General features: G+C 47.7%; 1 long non-coding RNA gene across 1 annotated transcript; it reads left to right on the top strand.

Moving 5' to 3' along the window:
• The first annotated feature begins 4,049 nt into the window (after positions 1-4,049).
• LOC144256253 (uncharacterized) lies at positions 4,050-15,671 on the top strand. The gene is made up of 4 exons (XR_013344041.1): positions 4,050-4,176; positions 13,571-13,658; positions 14,293-14,356; positions 15,438-15,671. It is a non-coding gene; the product is annotated as an uncharacterized LOC144256253 (long non-coding RNA).
• The last annotated feature ends 7,182 nt before the right edge of the window (positions 15,672-22,853 follow it).

The raw sequence follows: 22,853 nt of genomic DNA, 5'->3' as shown, positions 1-22,853 counted from the left end.
GACTCTTGGGAATGGACTAAATGTATTCTGCATTGTTAGATGGTTGTGAGCTTTTGGGGGCCAGGGGCAGAATGTTATGGTTTAGATGTGGTGTCCCCCAAAAGCTCACATGAGAAACAATGCAAGAAGGTTTGGAGGAGAAATGATTGGATTATGGCCTCAGCCTAATCAGTGAGTCAATCCCAGATGGGATTAACTAAAGTGATGGGGTGTGGCTGGAGGGGGTGGGAATTGGGGCGTGGCTTTGGTGTATCTACTTACTCTGGAGAGTGGAGTCTTTCTCTGTTTCCTGATGTGAGCTGCTTCCCTCTGCCACACTCTCCCGCCCTGATGTTCAGCCTCACCTCGAGCCAGGAATGGAGCCAGCCTTCTATGGATTAAGACCTCAGAAACCATGAGCCCTCAAATAAACTCTTCCTCTTCTACAATCGGAGGTTCGATGCTTTCGGCAACCGATGAAACCAGGGAAAAGACTACTCACAGCTGTTAGCAAATGTTACCCTGAACATGTTTCATTCCCTGGAAAAGGAACATCATTTGTCATCAGTGATACAATAAATCTGAGATGAAATCTCAAATTGAAAAAGGAAACTTTCACCCAAGAACTTGTGGTCCATCCTGGGGCCCCAAATCACACCAAATCCACGCTGTGTGATCCACAGTACTTGCTAGGTTGGTAAGGTTGATGGCAATAATGCAATAACGTTGGTGTATCCCTTTCTGTTGGGCTAAGAGCTTTACGCTGATAATCTCATTTAATCCTTATAAAAGTACTTAGCCAGTAGAATAATTCAAATATACAAATCAGCACACGGATCAGAAACTTAGAAATAGATTCTACCCCACCCTCACTTCGTCTCTAAACCAACCTGTTATGAAACTACTCATGGGGAGAGCAGTTTCCATGTCAATGTTGATTCAATCCTTTGTATCGTTTCCAAGGATTTATTGAGGTTTAGAAATGGTCGGTTTGGTCTTCCTGACTGGTGTCTGGTCAGCACTCACTCTCTGGGACAATTTGGCACAGGAAACAGCCTTGAACTTTTCCAATGAGATCCTTGAAATGGGCGGCCGTTGACTAACAGGAGGATTCAGAAAATGGAGGCCTTCTCTTCCCGCCAACCCTGCCGTTCACGGTCTTCAGTTCTGCACCTCTGATGGACATTAACAATGACCAACTTCAAAAAGTTCCAGCTGGCTGCAGTGGCGTGGGCCTGCGGCTCCGGCTACCTAAGGTCTGAGGATCCTGCGAATCCAGGAGTTCGGGGCCAGTGTGGGCAACTCAGTGAGACCCTGTCTCCAAATAAAATACAAAATAAGGCTGGGGATGTGGCTCAGTGGTTGAGACCCTCTGAGTTCAATCCCCAGTAAGCCTCCCAGCTACCACCACCACCACCCCCGCCCCCCCCCAAAAAAAAAACCACCAGGAATAGACTGGTGCAGGCAGAGCCAGGACACCAACCCCGTGCCCAGCCACGCTCTGCTCTCCGGGGGTGGACTAATAGAAACTGAAACCACCTTGCTCGAGTTTGGATCTTAAGCCCACAGGTTGGTCCCCACCTGGTGCTATCAGAAGGTGGTGGGAACTTTAAGGACCAAATGGGAGGTCCTTAAATCATTGGAGGTTTGTCCTCAAAGGGCACCGAGGGGCCCCGATTTCTTCCTCTTCCCCTCTCTCACCCCCACGGACAGGTGAGTGGTTTGGTTCCATCATACACTCCCTCCATGATGCGCCACCACAAAACATCTTGTCAGCTGAACATGGGCTGAAACCTCTAGAACTAAGTAAGCCAAAATGACCAACCCTTTTATCTTTATAAGCTGATTATCTCAGGTATTTGTCATAGTGATGGAAAACTGACCAACACACCATTCTTCCTCCCCTCCCTGTGGCCACAGAGGGGAACCAGGGCCCATCCTCAGTGGAAATTTTTCTTTAGCACACTGAAAACATTCACATGGGTATTTGTGTTTATATTTATGTATTAATTTGTGTATGCATGGAGTATCGTGTCTGCAGAAAGGAATGGGAAACTTGTTTTTTTTACACTGTTAAATATACTATTTCAGGGCTGGGGTTGTGGCTCAGTGGGTAGAGTGCTTGCCTAGCATGGGTGAGGCACTGGGTTCCATCCTCAGCACTACATATACATTAAGATTAAGGGACCATCAACAACTAAAAAAAAAAAATTTAAAAATATACTATTTCGAGTTGGGGCTGTGGCTCAGTGGTGGAGCACTTACCTGGAACTTACCCGGGTTCGATCTTCAGCACCACATCAAAATAAATAAATAAAGGTAAGGGTGTCTAAAGCAGATAAGATGTTTAGGAGGAGCCACTGCTGCTTGAGTTGATTTTTTCCACCTTCTAATCTTCCACTAGGTGGCACCATTGTCAAGTTCCTGTAGTTTCACACGGGCTGGGGAAGGAACCACAGTCTACTTTCTGCCCAGATTGTCTTGTTTGGTTTTTTTCTTTTCTTCTTCTTCTTTTTTTTTTTTTTTTAATTATTTTTCTTTCTTTTGAGTCACTTGAAAAATGAAAAAAAAAAAAGTTAGCGCTCTATTCAGAAATTACTCTCTCAGGCTAATACGAGCAAATGGGGTGCTTTTAAAAGGCATTTAATCATTTTTCTTTTATATGTTTATTTTATTTACTTATATGTGGTGCTAAGGATGGAACCCAGGGCCTCACAGGTGCTAGGTGAGTGCTTTACCTCTGAGCCCCAGCCCCAGCCCAGGAATTTAATCTTTAGGTGAAAAATACCATCAAAAAATGTTTGTAAAGAGTGGTGCTGGGCAACAAGTTACTGTCTTTCACTCTCATAAACATCCACCCTGTGCCGGGCTCGGTGGCCCACGCCTGTGGTCCCACAGACTTGAGAGGCTGAGGCAGGAGGCTCTCGGGTTAAGGCCAACCTGGGCAACTTTGTAAAATAAAAAATAAAAAGGGCCGGGGATGTGGTTCAATGGTAGGACAACCCTGGATTCAATCCCCAGAACAAAAACAAAATAAAACAAATCACCCCCGATAACCTGATCATCTAAAGTGAAAAATGCCCTCAGCTCTTTTGGAATTGGGCCTTAATTCTGAGCAGGTGAGTTTCCCATCTTTTTCCCATCAACATCCTCTCCGTTATTTTTACTTCATTTGGGAAGTTTTTTTTTTTCCCAAAATGGCATTGACCAAGTAGTTACTGATTCCTCTGTTTTGTATTTAAAGTCTGGGGGTGTCGCTCGTGGTAGGGTGTGGGCTTAGCGTGTGTGACACTCGGTTCCATCCCCAGAACCAAAGCAATAACAGCAAACAAGCTTAAAAAGTGGATGAATTAAAGTTCCCAGGAGACCAGGGACAAACCTGGCTGGACTAATTTACCTCCATCCAAAAACTGGAGGAACTGGAACCGAGCAGAGGCCCTGGGGTTTGGACCCCACGTCTAGCCCTGACCAGCCGCGGCACCGTGGGAGTTAGGGTAGCTGTGCCAACCTCCCAGCACCCAGCCAGGGAACATGTGGACCACTTACTGTCATTGCCACTTTATTCTGTGTGTGCCACCGGCCCACAGGGACCCATGAGGAATCTCCCTCATTGGCCTTCCTGCCCCTCACTGCCCTGAGAACTCCCAGGTGGCTTCCGGAGTCTGGGCTGATAATAATCAGGATTCTTAGGTTTATAAAAGATCACTGCAACATCCACCATGTGGAGCAGTTTTATGTATTTTTTTTTTAAGGATAAGTATATCCCTTGCAATATCTGGGACATACTTACACTAAAAATATGATTCCCCGCTTATCTGAACTTCAAATAAACTGAATGTCCTGTGCTTTTATTTACTAGGGCTGGGAACCCCCTCTTTTGTAAACATATACAGATGTGCAGACAATACCACAGTCCGGTCATAGGACACTTCTGTCACCCAGGCAAGTCCCCCCCTCACCCTCTGGCAACCAATCCCCAACCCTCCTGAGTCCCGGGCAGTGCCTGGTTTGCCTCCTGTCCCTATAGATTGGAGAAGGCTGTATTTTTAAGTGGAGGGAGCTGGCTGTTACATAACTTAGTTAAAGCTTAAGTATTTGCATGAAGAGTTTGGTTTCATTTTTTCAAGTGAAACCACAGAACAGACTGGCTTTCCAACGTGGCTTGTGTGTTGTCATCAGAGCAGCCTCCGGTCACAGGTACGTGGATTATTTGAGTCTTCTGGTGCTTGCAGACCACATGGGTCACCCAGTTGTGGTGAGGGTGAGAGTCTCTTGGCTTAGCACTGCAAGTGGGGACCCTCTCCGGGCCCAGCCGGGGCAGGGCAGAATGGGAGGGGACATCCCACCAACAGAGGGGACATTCAAGCACATTGTATCCTTTGCCCACAGAACGTTTGTCCTTGGTGGCCTGGGGCTAGTCTTGAGGTGAGTGAACTGAGGGAGATCCTACAGGTCAAGGGGCCTAGCACTGTGCCTGGTGGCTGGACAAAAGAATCACATCTTTGCTCAACGTCCACCAAAGGCCGAAGACTCAGGATCTAGGGATACTCGTGAGAGATGGCACCTGCTTTAAGAAAGTTAATTCTTGGGGCTGGGTTGTGGCTCAAGCTGTAGCGCACTGGCCTGGCATGCGCGGGGTGCTGGGTTCGGTCCTCAGCACCACATAAAAATAAAATAAAGATGTTGTGTCCACTGAGAACTAAAAAATTAAAAAAAAAAGAAAGTTAATTCTTAGCTGGGTGCACGCTGGTAATCCTGGTGGCTTGGGAGTTTGATGTAGGAGGATCACAAGTTCAAAGCCAGCCTTAGCAGCTCAGCAGGGCCCTGTCCAAATAAAAAAATAAAAGTGATAAAAACAGGCTGGGAATGTGGCTCAGTGGTAAAGCACCCCTGGGTTCAATCCCTGGTACCAAAAAGGAATATATATATATATATATATATATATATATATATATATATATATATATATATATATAATTCTTTAAGGATTAACATTTATTGAGCACTGACTATGTCCAGTGTTTTCTAAGCACTTTGTGAGTATTGACATCTGATCCTCATAAACACACGACAAAGCACCTGTCATTCTCTGCACCTTGCCGATGAGGAAACTGAGGTTCAGGAAGGGTAAAGTCTCCCCAGGTCATACAGCTACTCTGGACCTAGGAGAGCCTTTTCTCTTACCGCCACTCTGTGTTGCCACAGGATATGGTGTGGCAATTTCTATGGGAGCCCCAAAAGCAAGGCATCTGAGCCCCTGGGGGAAAAAGAGTTGCTGACCAGAGTATCAGGGAACAGCATTTCAAGCAGAGGGAACGGCACAGGCAAAGATCAGAGGTCTGAGAACTGGGACAAATGACATTTCAGGAAAAACCTTGAATATTTTCTGCAGAAAACAGTCCGATTTTGGCCAGGGAAAGAGTCGCTGAGAGGAGCCTTGAGGACCTCCGGGAGTGACAGAGAGCTCCTCTGTTAACTGGGTGAGTTGTCTCTGGCACAAGTCTCCCTCGTGAGCCTGGTTTCTTCTGCTGTCAAAGAGCTGATATGAGGAGTGGGAAGGGAGCCATGTGGGTGATATGCACCCAGCACTTTAGGGACTGTGCGTGACCACCCGGGGGCTGACGGGGTGGCGCAGGCTGCTCTGGGCACCTGTAACCCAGATTCAGTGTGCTTGTAAGAGGGCTGGGGACCCCCCTGTTCTCTCTGGCAGCCCTGCCCCCTCCCTTGGCCTGCCTCTGGAGCCCAGCATACAACCAGTCCCGAGGTGGCACCTTGGGAACGCGTCTGCGGGGAGCCAGGGGAGGGCAGAAGTCCAGCGGCTGCTGTCCCCTCCGCTCCCTTCCTGGGGACTTGTCACTATGGAAACGGGCCTCTTCCTCTGGGCTGTGGCGGGGGCCCTGTTGATGCCAGGGCTGAGCAGGCCACGAGTTCCTTCCTCTTTCCTGCTGCAGAAATGTCACAGTAACTACGTGGCCCAAGAGCCGCAGCTCACACCTGAAGAGCCCGGGCTTGGGACAAACAATGGCTGTGTTTTCCCCAGGGTCGGGGGACTTCTGGGTCAGCGGGAGAGGCAGAGGAACGAAGGCAGGCGGAGAACAATGGGGCCTGGGGCCTGGGGCCCACTTTCCCCTTCCTCCCAGGCCTTCCTAGTCAGGGGTTAAAAATGCATCAACAGGCGGTGGCAGGTAGCATTGTGTTTGGTGGCAGAAAACTGAAACGCAGAGTCCCTTTGTGTGGGCCAAGGCTCCCGGGAGGGTCCCTCCACGGCCGGCCACTTGCTGGTGAGGCCCAAGCGGAGGGTGTTCTTGGAGTCCTGGCCTCTGCTCTTGGTGCAGGGCCGAGGGTGTGGGGATGTGGACACAGGAGGGGGACGCAGGGGAGGCCACACCTGTGTCCTGCCAGTCACTTCTGCACGCAGGGGAGATTCAGGTGTGGTCAGCTGGAGGCCTGCTCAGAGCTGTCCCCGCCGGGGCTGGTCCAACTCACAGGTCACCCCTTAGAGCCAGGGGCAGGGTCAGAGCGCCCCTGGACCTGGCGTTCCACATGCCTATGAGGACACAGGCAAGAGGGTCCCCGAGACAATGGCAGAGGCTCCCTGGCCAGGACGTCCCAAGGCAGTGCCAGGCCTGGTGGTCCCCTTGCTGGGCACACCAGAGAGCCATGGCCAGCCAGGGCCTGGAGGCCCTTCTCTGCAAGATGACCCAGGGCTCCCTCTCTAGGCTGTATGGCATGGGGGGTGGGTTCCCGTGAAACTGGCCTTGATGTGACCTGAGGGAAACATTTCACCCAGGAGCCGGGACAGTTCAGTTCCTTTCTAGAACGTTCTGCCTTGAGCACCCAGGATCCTTCCTGCACGACGCAGCCCTGCTGGCTTTGTAGCTAGAGCTTCCTTGATTTGGGGCATGCCTGCTCCTTCCCCTCGTGCCTCACACATTCTAAGTAGCAAATTGAAAGTCGAGTTTTCTCTTTGAGGGGTCTGAACCCCAAATCCCAAGGAAATGCCGACCGTGGGGAAAGCAGATGGTGACAGAGTGAGGGATCCGGGGCAGCGCAGTCCGCTTGTCCTCCTGATGCAGGAGGAGGTGGCTGTGCGTGCTCCGGGGCCTGCAGAAGCCGGGGCTTTTGTACAAGGCTCTGCCGTCTGAGGGGTCTCTCTGCCATGAGCCCTCAGGAGAACTGCAGAGACGATGGTGGAGGGGTCCCCTAAGGCACTGAACCACTGAACCAGCCGTTTTCATTTTATTTTTGTCGTTTGGGTACTGGGGATCTAACTCAGGTGTGCTTTACCACCGAGCTTCATCCCCAGCGCTTTTACCTTTCCAATTTTAAGACACTAAGGGTCTCACTACGTTGCTGAGGGTCTTGCTAAGTGGCTGAGGCTGGCTTCAAATTTGAGATCCTCCTGTCTCAGCCTCCAGAGTCACTGGGATTACAGGTGTACACCACCGCACCTGGCCCCTTTGTTTTCAAATAGATATTTTTTTTTTTGTTGAGATAATAGCAGCTTCGAGTGCATTTGTGGAAAATAATACAGAGAGCTGTACACTTTGCCCAGTTTTCCCCTGATGGTAACATTTTGTTTACTGCAGTATAATATCCCAGCCAGGGTATTCAGTTGGAGTGACCCATAGACCTCACTGAAGGGCTCCACGGTTAGCCTTGTGCCCGTGAGCGGCTGTGGGCGGAGTTCCGTGAGGCCGCAGCATCTGTGTCAATTCCCATATCCAACCCCAAAGTGGAGACCCTGCACGTTCCAACCCCACCTGATCCCTCCCTCGCCCCAGTGGAGTGACACCCCCACTTCTTTCCCAGCCTCCACCCTTAACCTCTGGAACCACTACAGGCTGAACATCCCTTCTCCAAAATGCTTGGGAACAGAAGTGGTTTGAATTTGTTTCTTTCAGATATTGGAATATGGTACAGATATAAATGAGGTACCCTAGAGACAGGACCCAAGTCTAACAAGATTCATTTGCTTCATATGTACCTAACTGGAAGGCAATTTTTTTAAATACAACATTTCAAATGATTTTGTGCATGAAACAAAAGTTTCACAGAGTGGAATTTTCCACTTGTGGTATCACGTTGGCACTCAAAATATTTCCAATTTTGGAGCATTTTAGATTTTGTATTTTTAGATGACGGATGCTCAACCTGTCATTTGTCTTCCATTTAAATTATTTAAAAAATATTTTATAGTTAGAATCGTACTTTGGGGGATATATATATATATTATTTTTCCACTCAGAATAATTCCCTGGAGATTCATCCAAATTCTTTTTTTTTTCTTTTCTGTACTGGGAATTAACCCAGTGAGACTTTACCATGGAGCCACACCTCCAGCCCTTTATTTTTGTTATTTTGAGACAGGATCTTGCTAGGTTTCTTAGAACGTCTCTAAGTTGCTGGGGCTGGCCTTGAACTTGCAATCCTCCTCCCTCAGCCTCCCAACTTGCACAGTTTACAGGCCAGCTTCATCCAAGCTCTTGTGTTTATCCACAGTGTGTTCTTTTTCATTACTGAGTAATATTTCACAAAAGTGCCAGGCATCCGATAGTCATTCACTGAAGAGCATCTAGCTAGATTCCAGTTTTTCAGGAAATCTGGAATTGCAAATGCAGCGCTGTGAACATGCATGTGCAGGTTCTTTATATGGGCATGTTTTTATTTCTCTGGGCAATGGGTCCATTTTTAAACAGTCTAATTAAAGCAGGCTCTTGACATCTGGGAGTGGTACATCTGCAGACCCAGATGGGTTCCAACGGTGCCAATATTACGAATGTTTACACAGGCTCCAGGCTTGGTCCTAAATCATATGAATCTCATTTCTGTCTAGAAGCACTACTTCCTGTGCACATTCTCATAACCCCAACTTGGCTGCCTCTTTAATGTGTGTTGATTTATTTTAATTCTGTTAAGCCAGGTAACGCAGCTGTAAAGAAACAGGAAGCAGAAGACAATTGTATAGAGCAGAGTGAAGGATGGCATCCTAGAATACCCTCGGGAATAAATATTTCCTATTTTGTGTTTTTGACTTTTTAGACTTTGAGTTCCTCTGTCTTTGTTCTAGGCTGACGACTTTCCTCTTGTGGGGCATTTCAAGACGTTCTGAAATGTTTCTCTCCTGAGAGCACTGCATGGGGAATTAAGGGCTCAGGGCAGCCAAGAGTCTGACTGACTGACTTCACCACTTCCACTAGCTGGGAGAGTTGGACAAGTGTACCAACCTCTCTGAGAGTCTCATTTCTCTGACTTACGAAAAATGGTAATGGTAGTATCTGACTCATAGGATCAAACAATACCACTGATGAGAAGTGTCTTAAATACTCAGTAAATACTAGCTAGTATTAGTGAAATCAAAGGTCCATAGGAGAATCCTGTATAAGTGGTGTGTGGGTGTGTGTGTGTGTGTGTGTGTGTGTGTGTGTGTGTGTGTCTGGTGTTCTGGGGATTTAATCCAAGGACATTTGATTACTGAACCTTTTTTTTTTTTTGGTAACAGGGGCACTCAACCACTGAGCCACATCCCCAGCCCTATTTTGTATTTTATTTAGAGACAGGGTCTCACTGAGTTGCTTAGTGCCTTGTCATTGCTGAGGCTGGCTTTGAACTCGGGATCCTCCTGCCTCAACCTCCCGAGCAGCTGGGATTACAGCCGTGTGCCTCTGTGACCAGCACTACTGAGCCTTTTTAATTTTTTATTTGAGGTAGGGTCTTGCTGAGTTGCCTAAGCTGGCCTCAAACTTGTGGTCCTCCTGTCTCAGCCTCCTGAGTCACTGGGATTACAAGCATGTGCCACCATGCCTGGAAAAAATGATAATTTTTAAGAGTAAAATCATAACTCTCCTACAAATGTAAAATGAAATCATGTCAACTATTTTATTGAACTTAATGATGGAGAAAGTGAGAGGGTATAACTGGTTCAAGGGAGAGTTGAAGAGCATATCTATATGATTAGATAGAAAGGTTGATTTTTTAGTCAATTGATTGATAAATGAGCATCTTCGGCCAGGGATGTTGAAATGGATTTGTTTAACGCAGACTTAGGGCTGGGGACGCGGCTCGGTGGTAGAGCCCTGGCCTAGTGGGAGCGAGGCCCTGGGTTCATCACCAGCCCAACCAGGACAAAAACCAGGGCTACCCAGCAAAATCAGCACCTCAGAGAATGAAGGGCAGGGGGGAAGGCGCTCCCTGAGCGCGGGTCTTCCCTTCTGTCCCCTGGGTTTCTTTGGCTTTGCTGGGCACCCCAGGCACCGACGGGGTCAGCGTGGCCACTGTCTGAGGAGCCCAAGGAAGCCGGGCCCTGCTGCTCTCTCGGGGGCACCCCTGGACTATGTCATTCTGTCACCCCCGGGATACTGCCAGCCGGGGACCGAGGCTGCCTTTTCTGTCGGGTTTGGGTTCTGGCCCCGTCCCTCTGTGGTTAGTGCAGCTGATCCACTCAGGTTCCCCCAGGAGGACGTGGACATGGTTTAGCGCTGTCTGGAAGGTCACTTGGAACCCTGGTACCTCCTTTATGGCCTGAACTGTGATCCTGGCCTCGGACCCCCTCTGCAATGGCCACCACAGAGGATAGCAGTCTCCCTCCCTGTCCCTTTGTCTGTCTCCCCAGCAGTCACAGGGACACCACTGTCCAGGGCTCTGGCTTTGCAGGCCTTGGCTTCCTTAGCCGTTTCATCAATAAGAAGGGACTTGGTAGACATTCCCTCCCCGCCCTGTCGTGGAAGGAGTGGCCGCTGGGGCTTCTGGGGCCCTCAGGAACTGGCCCCCAACCTGCGTCTTGGTGGCAGTGACAGGTGCGCAGGGAGGGTCCGGAGGAGCCCTCGCTCAGCTGCCTTTAGAAACCTGTCGAGCGTCTGGCTGGATAGACCTCCCTGTGCCTCCTACCCAGAGGGAAGGAACAAGCCGGGTTCTCCTTCCTCTCGGTGCACTGCAGGCATTGGAAGGTGATGGCCAGGTGCCTCTCAATCTTCCTTTTCCGTCTTAAGCTCTGACCTCCGTGGAAGCTCCTCTCAGTGCGGTGTGAAGGTCCCTCCTGGACAGTCCCCCTACGCCTCTGTGTGCTGTTGGGTCTCACGGTCCCCCAAACCGAGGAAGTGATAACAAAACACAGCAGGACAGTCTTGTCCCCTCTTGGGAACACTTCCACAAATGCCACCAACCGTGATGGTGGCCGCCTCCCTTCCGAGGTCACCGGTGTCCCCATGCCTTCTGCTGTTGAGCAACACCCTGTCGCCAGTCTCTGAGGAACTCAGCCGGGACCTTCGCTTTCTATTACATGTCATCGTTGGGCCCATTTCTCCCACTCCTGGTGCTAGTGTTTGACCAGTGACATTGTCATTTGGTCCCTTGTGTGTTTGTCCTGAGGCTGTGTCAGCCAGCCATGGAGTCCCGTGCTCTCATCTGAGCCAGCGACCCACATGTCCCCAGGAGAGGAAGGAGGACAGAGCCTTGTGGCACTCTGCTTGAGACCTCGATCGAAACGCTTTTGATGGAACTGCGCTCAGAGGGCCTGGGTATGGCGTAGCGGGAGAGCCTTCCGTGTGTGGGGCCCTGGGTCCCTTCCCCAGCACTGCAAACACAGAGAGAAAACAAAAAAATCACTCCACAGATGGAATCTCCCCACCCTTCTGTTACCATTCTCCACGGGGACCCAGGACAGTGCTGGGCAGATGTCTTGCTGAGATCCACAGACTCTGTCCTGGCTGAGAACCACACGGGTGGGGACTGTTTTAAATATTTTAATGTCCCTTCTCCCTTAAATTCCCAGAGCATATGTGTAGAAGTGGGTAAAACACAGAGGGTGACATAAATGTCAGCCACCAGTCCACGTCCCATCTCAGATTCTGTGTTTTTTGCTCTTTATCCTTAATCCCTTTTAAACTAAAAAAAAAAAAAAAATATATATATATATATATATATATATATATATATATTTTTTTTTTTTAGTTGCAGAGGCACACAATACCTTTTGTTTATTTATCTTTATATGGTGTCCTGCACGTGCTAGGTGAGCGCTCTGCCACAGAGCTACAACCCCAGCACCCCAGTTTTTTAAAACAAGTAGGAGACGGACAGATCTGCAGCCCAGTTGGAGAAAGGACCACAGCCTTTCTCTGAGCCGCCAGGCAAGGTTCTGACCCTCTCCAGAGGTGGGGGTCCGTAGGCATTGATGGGGACATGTAAGGGAAGGGAACCTCTTCCTGCTACAAAGTTCCCCAGAAAGGGGACTAGCCTCTATTATAAATGCCCTTAAATTACAGACTTTGGGGCCGCTGGGGTTGGCTCAGTAGTAGAGTACTGGCCTCCCACGTGTGAGGCCCTGGGTTTGATCCTCAGCACTACACGGAAGTGAATAAACAAAAATAAAGATAATGCGTCCGTGTATAACTAAAAAAAAATATTCAAAAAAATTATAGACTTTGGACTTCAAAGTAACCCCTGCACACAGGCAGCTGCTGGCTCCCACCTGCTGGGGAGGGAAGCTGTCCAGACCTCTGCCTGCCCTTGGATTAAAGGGGTTCAAATCTGGGAGCCTGAAGAGATTTGTGGCTGGGGGCCGTAATCAGCATTGGTCAGATGGCTTTTGAGTACATTTAGCATTGGCTCAACAGCCAACTTAAACTGCTGGATCAAAACGGGACGATAAGCTGGAAACTGCCTGTTCTTTAAGCCAAAGTCACTGTTTGTATCTGAAGTCAGTTTTGCTGATCTCTAGATAAACCCTGACCATTCCCCTCCCCCCCCCCATAAGAATTGTTTCTGGTGGGGTAAATTTCTTCATGAACTTGTAATAAACCAATTAGGGCTTCCTCTTGTTTTATTTAGTAAAGTTCAATTTATCCTGGATAGAAAGGAGAGGGAAGGTAGAATGAGGATGGAAAATAAAAAAATTCCAGTGATGATAATTATTATCACTTACTGCTGTAGAAGCAGCAAGGGTAACCATCATCTAACGGACATAAAGTCCCCACCAGTATTTTTGGATTTCTTTGGTAGGGGAGGGGTACCAGAGATTGACCTCGGGGGCACTGGACCACTGAGCCACATTCCAACCCTATTTTTTTTTTGTTTTTTGTATTTAAATTCAGGGTCTTATTGAGTCGCTTAGCACCTCGCTGTTGCTGAGGCTGGCTTCAAACTCATGATCCCTCTGTTCAGCCTCCCAAGCTCCCGGGATTTCAGACCTGCAATACCCTGAATTGTTGGATCTTTATCAAGACCTCTAACGCATCCCATGAGGAGTCCCAGAGTCTTCCTGGAGAAGTTCAGGGCCAATGCTAGCAGAATTTAAGGAGATTTGGAGCAGTTGCCATTTGTAGCGACAGGCTTCTGCTGAAGGTCTGGGCGAGTCCCTGGGAGGGTGCCCCAGGCCTCTCTCGCATTCTTCTCCTATTGAGTATTTTTATTAAGGACTTGGACGAGGGCTCTGGCAACTTTCGGATTCCATCCGTGGATGACGCGAAGCTGGGAGGTTAGAATCAATCGTCAAGAAGCTCAGCAGAGGCACCGCCTGAGAGAGGAGGGAAGTGGAGGGGCGTCCAGAGAAGGCCACCTCTCACATGGAGCTTTCGCTTTCTTTACCTTCCAGGAGGAGCGGGACCTGGCACTGTGTCGCCGAGCCGAGGGACCTGCTGGCCGGTCAGCCCACCGCGCAGCGCCCTGGAGGGCAGGCCCAGGTATTCGCCTCTTACCCCGGGGCCCAGCATGGCACAGGAGAGGCCCACCCTCCTCCCTCCCTGGGGGACACTGACCTGATTGACCTGGGAGAGCGGTTCAGCTCCCCCTGATCTGTGCCCTTTCCTCTTGGTCACCTGACTTGAAAGAAAAAAAAAAAATCTGGAATCAGACTGTTCAGCCCCTCCCCCAACAAGAGCCCAGGATCCTGCACAAGGTGGTCCTGGGAGGGCTGTCAGATAAATAAAGAATGCTCAGGTACATTTGAGTTCTAGATAAACAACAGATCTCTCTCTTTTTTTTTTTCTTTTTATTATGTCCCATGCAAGATGTGGGATATGCTTATACTTAAATAAATAATAATTACTTGATGTTTATCTGAAAAATCAAGTGCTGCTGCGCATCAGGTATTCTCATTTGCCAAATCCAGCAGTCCAAGCACATCCAAGACAGGTCAGAGTGACGGTCAGAGGCCTCCCAAGGAGCCCTGGCCTGGCCTGGCTTGCCACTGGCCTGTATCACCTCTCACCTAAGAGGGGGGACAGGCAGGGGCCAGCTGTGTGTGCTGCTGCTTCTGCTGCAGCACCCCAAACCTCCAAACCCTCACTTCTGCCTTCTCTCTTGGGGGCTCCTCAGGTCCTGGTCATCTCTGCTGGCCTCAGGCTTGCCCTCCCTTCAGGGCTGAATCCTGCTACACGAGGTTAGTGGCTAACACTGGCTTTTTCTCTGTCCCAAGGAGCCCTAGCTCAGGCCGAGGCCAGCCGTCGCAGCCCGTCTGAGTGTGGCCTGGCAGGGCGGCTGCTGTGCAAATGGCTCATGGTGACCTTTTATGTCCTTGCTGTGCTTTTAGCTTACTCACCCATTTAAGAAGGATTTCTCAAGAGCCTGCTCTATCCTGGGTGTTCTGCAGATGACAGGGGCACAGCCCTGAGCCCGGCAGGCCCATCCCAGTCCCAGGGACTGAGAGTCACACAAAAATAGAGACTATGGAGAGCTAAGAGGGGTACAGTAGAAGGTCAGGTCTGGTCAAGAGTCTCCTCTGAGCTGGGCCTGGAGGGAAGGAGTTAAAACATGGGGTTTGGGAAGAGCTTTCCAAGCAGAGGGGACGGCGTGACCTTGACTGCAGAGGGGCTGGGTCAGGGAGCTGGCTCTTTCCGGGCTGAGGGGAGGCCAGTGGACAGGGGCAGTCTTTCCAGTCGCCTTCCCATCTGTTCCTTGGTCCAAAGTCACAGGGTGGGACCAAATATAATTTGTGAATCTAGCGTAAGGCTTCTGAGCACAGGGCCCGCGTGACTGTGTGGGTCCCCTGCCTGAGAAGCTGGCCCTGGTCTCTTGATTCATGTGTGTGTGCATCAGGTCAGGAACTGGGTCTGCATCTTCCGTCCAGGGGAGCTGCTGTATGGGGTCAGCTCCTCAGAGCAAGCCAGACAGACCTAGGCAGGCGGACGTGACTAGGAGCACCTGGTGGATACTTGACCTTCTGGCTGTCTTTTTTTCTGTGTGTTTACATGATGGTAGGGGCTGGGGAGTTTTGGGGGGTCCCTTTTATGGTTGGGCACTAATCCCACCCATGGCTAGTCACTCCCACATGACCTACTCACTCCCAATGCATCCACCTCATCACTTTGGCCGTTAGATTTCAACATATGAGTTTTGGGGAGGTGTAAACATCCAGTCTGTAGCGTGTGGAAGAAAGGTGTTGGCAGATGTAAGAAGTTAAAAATCTTGACATTAGGGGGGTTATCCTGGATCAGCTGGAAAGGCCTTACTTGCCATCACAGGGATCCTTATAAAGAAAGAGGCAAAGGGAGATTTGACAGCCAGCCAGAGAAGACGAGGCAAAGACCAGCAGAGATTCAAACATGCTGACCTTGAAGATGGGAGCGATGAAGCCACAAGCCAAGGAACACCGGCAGCCACCAGAAACCAGGAGAGGCAGGGAACCGGTTATCTCCTAGCACCTCCGGAGGGAGTGCGGCCCCATGGGCACCTTGATTTCGGTCTATTCATCCTCATTTTGGATCCAGAACTATGAGAGAATAAGTTGCAGTTCTTTTATGGAAAGTTGCGACAGGGCCACAGGAAGCAGAGGGAAGCCTCCCTCCTGAGACTGTTTAAATAGCAGCTGTACTGAGATCTATTTCTTTAGACCTCATCATTCACCTATAAAGTGTAAAAGGCAATGGTTTTTAGTATCTTTACAGGGTGGTGAAACCAGCACCGAAATCAGTTTTAGAACCTTTCCCATTACCCCCACAAGATACCAGTGTTTGGCCGTCAGGATGAGAGCCCCAGCCTAAGGCATCCATAAATCTACTTTCGCTTCTTCTGGATGTTTCATGTAAATGGAATCGGAAAAGATGTAGCTTTTTTTTTTTTTTCATGATAAACTTTTTTCACTTAGCATAGTGCCTTCAAGGTCACCCACATTAGTAGCATGTGTTGGCACCTCACTTTCTATTGCCGGATGATATCTCCTTGTCTAGACATACACACCTTGTTACCCATCGATCAGTTGATGGACATCTCGCTTGTTTCTGTTTGGCTACTGTGAATGATGCTGCTGTAGACATCGGTGTCCAAGTTTCTAGGTGGACACTTGCCGCAGTCTGGCTGGGCACAAGTAACCGAGCCGCCACAAAGCCTTGTAGGTTCAAACAGCAACTCTTTATTCCCCAACTCTCACCGGCACTGCACACACACTACTCGGGAACACACCCCTTCCACCGGGCTCTGTGTGCCCAATCTCCCAGAACCCCCGTCAGAACTGCACGGGAACTCCAAAGTAGCGGGCGCCCGAGGCAGATTCCCGGAGCAGGGTCCATATACAACTCAATCAATCCAGCATCACAGCAATTATATGCAGCTTAACTCAAATCATCATCTCAATGGTTCGCTGGCCTCACCTTTCAACCATTCCCTCTGGCAAGGCGTCCTTCTGACTGGGCTGTGGCTCTCAACAGACATTGATTGCCTAAGAGTGGAATTGCTGCAGGGTCATATGGTAACTCTATTTTTAACCTTTTGAGGAACTGCCAGACCACTTTCCAAAGTGGCTTTGGAAATGACTTTCATAATCCCACCAGCCGTGTTCGGCATCTGTTTCTCCACATCCCTGCCAACGCTTGTTTTTTGTTTATGGCGCGAGGTATCCAACCCAGGACCTGTGTGTGCTAGGAGGCGCTCTGCGTTCCCAGTTCCGGTCTGCTTTTCGGTTTTGATCTGCATTTCCCCAGTGGCGAATAATGTGGAGTCAGCTATTCACATGCTTATTAGGCTTTTGAGTATTTTCTTTGGAAATATGCCTATGCTTATCCTTTGCCCATTTTTAAAAATAGTTATCCTTTTGTTATTGAATTGTAAGATTCTTTTTCTATATTCTGGATCCTGGGCCCTTATCAAATATAAGACTTCAAAATATTTTCCCCCATTCTCTCACTTCCCTAATGGTGACCTTTGTGACACAATATTTAAAAAAAAAAACTTTTAATGAACTCCAGTGTGTCCTTTTTTATCAAATTGTTGCTTGTAATTTTGAGAACAGACCGCACAAATGCCTGTTTTTGCTTCAGTACCTGGAACATGGTGAAGCTTTTCTTTTCCTAGGTCAACACCTGGGCCACTCGGGTTGGAAGAGAACAGGTCTTTGGTCCCTGGGGCTGTTGGGTGGCAGATCAGCCGTGAGGGCCAGCTTCTCCATTAGGCCAGGAGGCATATTTGCACATTTCTAGGCTCATAATACTTTAAGAGGCCCATGGGAAACACACACACACACACACACACACTTTGTTTTTGGTTTTGTGTGTGTGGTGCTGAGGATCCAACCCGTCACTTACATGGGCCAGGCGAGTGCTGTACCACGGAGCCACAGACTCAGCCCTGTTCACTTTTACGGAGGAGCCGGCCTACAGAGACCCAAATGCCTGTGGCCATGAGTCACAGTACAGTCCTGTTCCCTGTTCCTGGAGAGCCCTCCAGCAGGGATGGACAGTGTGGACCCCTCTAGTGCGTCCAGCCTGCCTCCTTTCTGCTTAACCTCCCTTTATGAGGGGCCAGAATGGGGCTCTGAACGCTGGATTCAAAGAAAGCATTGCGTCCTCCCCTTGAGGGCACTAACATGCTAGAGTTACATGAGCAGGTTTTTTGTTTGTTTGTTTTTGGATAGGGTCTCACCACCCTGCCCAGGCTGGTCTCAGGCTCAGAGCTCGGGCGATCCTCCTGCCTCTGTCTCCAGAGTAGCTGGGACCATGTCCAGGTGTGCTCCACCACCCCGGCCTAGGAGCTGGGGCCCAAACCAGACCACCAACTATTATGATTACCCTTGTTTTCATTTTTATCGTCATCATATTCCTATTGTTGTGAAAATAAAAGGAAAAATCATGATGAAAACAATATGGAAAGAGCTTTTCCAATGGAGTCAGGAGGCCGTGAGATGCAGGTTGCTCACCCTATTCTAACTGCTGCCGAGGAAAGCGAATTGGGTCGCTCTCGGCTCCGAGCATCTAGGACAGATGATGACACCGTCCCACAGTCTGAACACCTGCCCCCGGGGGTCAGCAGATTCTAGTTATGGACATGTCCTACTAGGATAGACGGCCATGGGCTGAGGAAAACCTGTGTGTCTTATTTCTAATCACCACCGTCTTGAAAGAGATGGAGGCTTGCCTCACCTGGACCAGCATCATCTGTTACCTGTCAGCCCACCTTCCCTCTCTCCCCTCACCCCACCCCCAGCTGCTCAGAAAAGGAGGGATCAAGCCAGGTCCGACGTCTTAGGCCTGTGATCCCCGCGATTCAGGATTCTGAGGCAGGAGGATGGCAAGTTCGAGACCAGCCTGGGTTTAGTGAGATTCTACCTCAAAAGCAAATAAAAAGGGGTGGGGATATAGCTCAGTGGTAGAAAACTGGGATAGCATGTGAGAGGCCAGGGTTCAATTCCCAGAACCGTAAACAATAAGTAAATAATTTAAAAACCAGAAAACTATATCTAAAAATGTGATTCTAAGGGAAAAAAAACTCACTTAATTAAAAATTGGACAAAAGATTTTAACTTCATGAAAATTTTAAATGATAGTGCAGTTTCATTTAGAAAACAAGAGTGCAGGGCTGGGGATGTGGCTCAAGCGGTAGCGCGCTCACCTGGCATGTGTGCGGCCCGGGTTCGATCCTCAGCACCACATACCAACAAAGATGTTGTGTCCGCCGAGAACTAAAAATAAATATTAAAAATTCTCTCTCTCTCTCTCTCCTCTCTCACTCTCTCTTTAAAAAAAAAGAATCATGCATGAAACAAGTATTATGTTTTAGAAGCTTACTTTGGATCTTAGAGGACATACTGGAGAACGGACATTTATTGCTATGGCTTGAATGTTACTCTGAGATTGAATTTTTACGATATCGAAAGATCTCCACTTGAAGCCAGTATTTATTACTCATGGTGTTTTCCCATCTTCGTCCCAAATTGACATTCCAATAAGTGGGTGGGGACAGTTTCTAGTAGGCTGCCAAAGAAGATAGCTTTTAGTGGGAGATGGAGACAGAAAACCATAGCAACAAAACATAAACAGTACCATAGAGAAATCCCTTTAGAAACAGGGGGGTTAAGTGAGTCCTGCTCTTCAATAGCTCCTGCCAACACTTCCACTGAGTTTCAAGACGGCAGAATGGAGGAGACCTGGCTGCTCTGTGGTGTAAGACCAAGAACGCAGACAGGCAGCTCCTTGGCAGGTGGGGGAAGGAAAACCGGGGGAGGAACTTTGCTGGGAATGAATTCTGGACATTCAAAGCAGATCAGGGATTCAGGAGGGTGGATAGAATACAATAAGAACAAATCCCCAGCACCAGCACCAGCACCGGTGCCACGGCCATCAGGGGTGCCTGCCAGAGGGTCCCTCCCACGGGCAAGGTGGAGGGGTAAGGGGATTAAAGGAATCCACATCCTAGGAGGTCTGAGGTGTGTCTGGGTGCACGTAGATCAGAGATCAAAGATGTTGCATGACTAAACGGAAAGTCATGCCACACGATATCCTTGTGCAGGGAGGAGGGTACATCTCTCCTGGCTGTAGGAGTGCAGAGAAGGAACCGTGTTGCAGCTGGGGTGAGGTGGCCAGCAGCTGGGGAACCGAAAGCTGGAAAACCTCAGCTTGGCCCAATATTCAGGCCTGGCAAACCCACACTGCATGACACGGAGTGTGCCTAAGTGACCAGGGGAAAATCAAACATGGAGCAGGGTTTACACCGGGGAATTCAGGTCGTGGAAATCCACCCATCCCCCCCACCCCACCCCAGACCTGCTGGGAGAGACAAGTCTGGCCCAGATTTCAAAAGAGTGGAGACAGGTACACCGTCAGAGTGCACACCCGAAATCCCAGCAGCTCTGGAGGCTGAGACAGGAGGATTGTGAGTTCAAAGCCAGCCTTGGCAACAGCAAGGTGCTAAGCAACTCAGTGAGAAGCTGTCTGTAAATAAAAATACAAAATAGGGCTGGGAACTGGCTCAGTGCTCCTGAATTCAATCCCCAGTAGCCGCCCCGCAAAAAACTCCAGAGTTGGGGTGGGAGAGGCTGAGTTTGGAGACTGAACCTGAGAGACCAAAAAACACGGGTCCGTGGGTTGGACAGAGTAGACTAAGTATTGGCTCCTCTAGTGCCCGAGTGGAACCCAGGGGAGATGGAGGACTGGCAACTCCTGGGCCCTAGAGGTGCTGATTTAAAACCTCCAGGCCAGTTGCCATTCCAGAAAGAACCTGGAGCCTCCGTAAGCCTAAACCCCACCTCCAGGAGCTCTGCCTCTGGGATTTCCTCTCACACTCCTGACCCCACCTAACACTGCTGAGAAGGATCTTTTGAACTCCAACAGGAACAATTCTTTAATTGTTTAAATTAAACATGGAGGATTTTTTTTAGTTTAAAAATTTTTTAATTTTTTTTTTTTTTGTCCAGTTGTGACTTGAATGCTTTGTGGACACTTATACATACTCCTATTTGTTTCTTTTTTCCCCCCAGTATTATTTGAAAGCAGTTATTTTTTCATGGATTATTATTTTGAGGACTAGGATATTCAATTAGTATATTTTGGTTCTGTTTTGTTTTATTTTCAATATTTATTTTTTAAAATTTTAATTTCATATATATTTTCTTTCATCTGTTTCCCTCAACTCTCTTTTCTACTGCTAACAGCCAATCTGTACTGATCTCTCTTTCACTCTTCCTTTAATTTTTTTTACTTCTATTTTCTCTTTTTCTCTTCCATAATCATCACATCCGGGCTGGGGTTGTGGCTCAGTGGTAGAGCGCCTGTCTAGCACGTGTGAGGCCCTGGGTTCCTCAGCACCACATAAAAATAAATAAAATTATGTCCATCTACAACTAAAAAAATATTTTTTAAAAAAATCATCACATCCTACATCATTTCTGTTCTCTCCCTGTCCACCATTTGAAATTATAAACCCTTTTGCAAACCTACCGTGGGCAATAATCGATCACATCATTTATGTTTATTGTGACAATTAACATTGTAGATGTCACAGCAGGAGCTATTTGGTTTAATACTGTATACTATTGGATGTTGTTATTATTTGTCTCCCTCTAAACAGGGAGGTACTGGAAACCTTCAGGGACCCTGTAAGTACACAGGGAAATCTACTGCCTCAGATCCATAGTGTTAAATGGGTAAACACATAAACAACATGAAAAAGCAAGGGAACAAATCACCCCCAAACAAAAATACTTTAATTACAAAATCCATTAATACCATATTGGAAGAAATGTCAGAGGAGACATTTAGAATGTTCATAGTTAAACTGATCTTTGAGATAAAGGATGATGTAAGAAGTTAAAACAGAAAATATAGGAAGTGAGATCACTTTAGTAAAGAGATAGAGACTCTGAAAATCCTTGAAATGAAGGAATCAATAAACTAAATTAAAAATTCAATGAAAAGCATCCAGCAGACGAGACCACTTGGAAGACAGAGTTTCAGGCAAAGAGACAAAACATCTAATGTTGAAAATAAAGTTGGCCATGTAGAAAAGATGTTAACAGATCATGAAGAGAACATCTAAGAAGGGCTGGGATTGTGGCTCAGCAGTAGAGTGCTCGCCTAGCACGGAAGCGACCCGGGTTCGATCCTCAGCCCCACATAAAAATAAAGGAATTGTGTTATGTCCATCTACACCTAAAAAATAAATATTTTTTTAAAAAAAGAACATCTAAGAAATATGGGATAACATGAAAAGACCGAATATAAGATTTATCAGGCTAGATGAAGGCTCGGAGATACAAACAAAAGGAATGTACAATCTTTTAAATGAAATAATATCTGAAGATTTCCCAAACCTTAAGAATGAAATGGGGGCTGGGGATGTGGCTCAAGCGGTATCGCGCTCACCTGGCATGCGTGCAACCCGGGTTCGATCCTCAGCACCACATACCAACAAAGATGTTGTGTCTGCCGAGAACTAAAAAATAAATATTAAAAAAAAATTCTCTCTCTCTCTGTCTCTCCTCTCTCACTCTCTCTTTAAAAAAAAAAAAAAGAATGAAATGGAAAGTCACATACAGGAGGCTTATAGACCCCCAAATATACAAAATTACAACAGACTCACACCAAGCCACATTATTATGAAAATGCCAAACATGGAATAAGGATAGAATTTTTAAAGGCTGCTGCCAGAGAAAAATGACAGGTCATATTTAGAGGGAAAACAACCTGGATCTCAGCCGATTTCTCAACCCAGACCCTCAAAGTTAGGAGGTCTTGGAATAATGTATGCCAAGCTCTGAAAGGAAATGGATGCCAACCAAGAATACACTATTCAGCAAAATTAAGCTTCAGAATTGATGATAAAATAAAAATCTTCCATAATAAAAAAATGTTAAAAGAATTTAGAACTAGAAAGACTGCAGTACAAAACTTACTCAATAAAATATTTCATGAAGAAGAAATGGCAAATAAAATTGAAAACAGGCAAAGGGAGGAACTACACTAGAATAGTCAATCAAAGGAGAAACTAATTCAAATGAAACCCAGAAATAAATAAAAATGACATGGAATAAAAATAATTTCTCAATAATAGCATTAAAAATGTAAAAGGCCTAAACTTATCAATCAAAAGACACAGACTAGCAGATTAGATTAAAAAACAAAACCCAACAATATGCTGTTTCCAAGAGACTCACCTTATAGGCAGAGACATCC

The sequence above is a fragment of the Urocitellus parryii genome, chromosome 7 (assembly GCF_045843805.1).
Source record: "Urocitellus parryii isolate mUroPar1 chromosome 7, mUroPar1.hap1, whole genome shotgun sequence".
NCBI classification, from domain to species: domain Eukaryota; kingdom Metazoa; phylum Chordata; class Mammalia; order Rodentia; family Sciuridae; genus Urocitellus; species Urocitellus parryii.
Note: the sequence above shows the minus strand (reverse complement) of the source record. Positions and strands in the feature narration are given on the sequence as shown.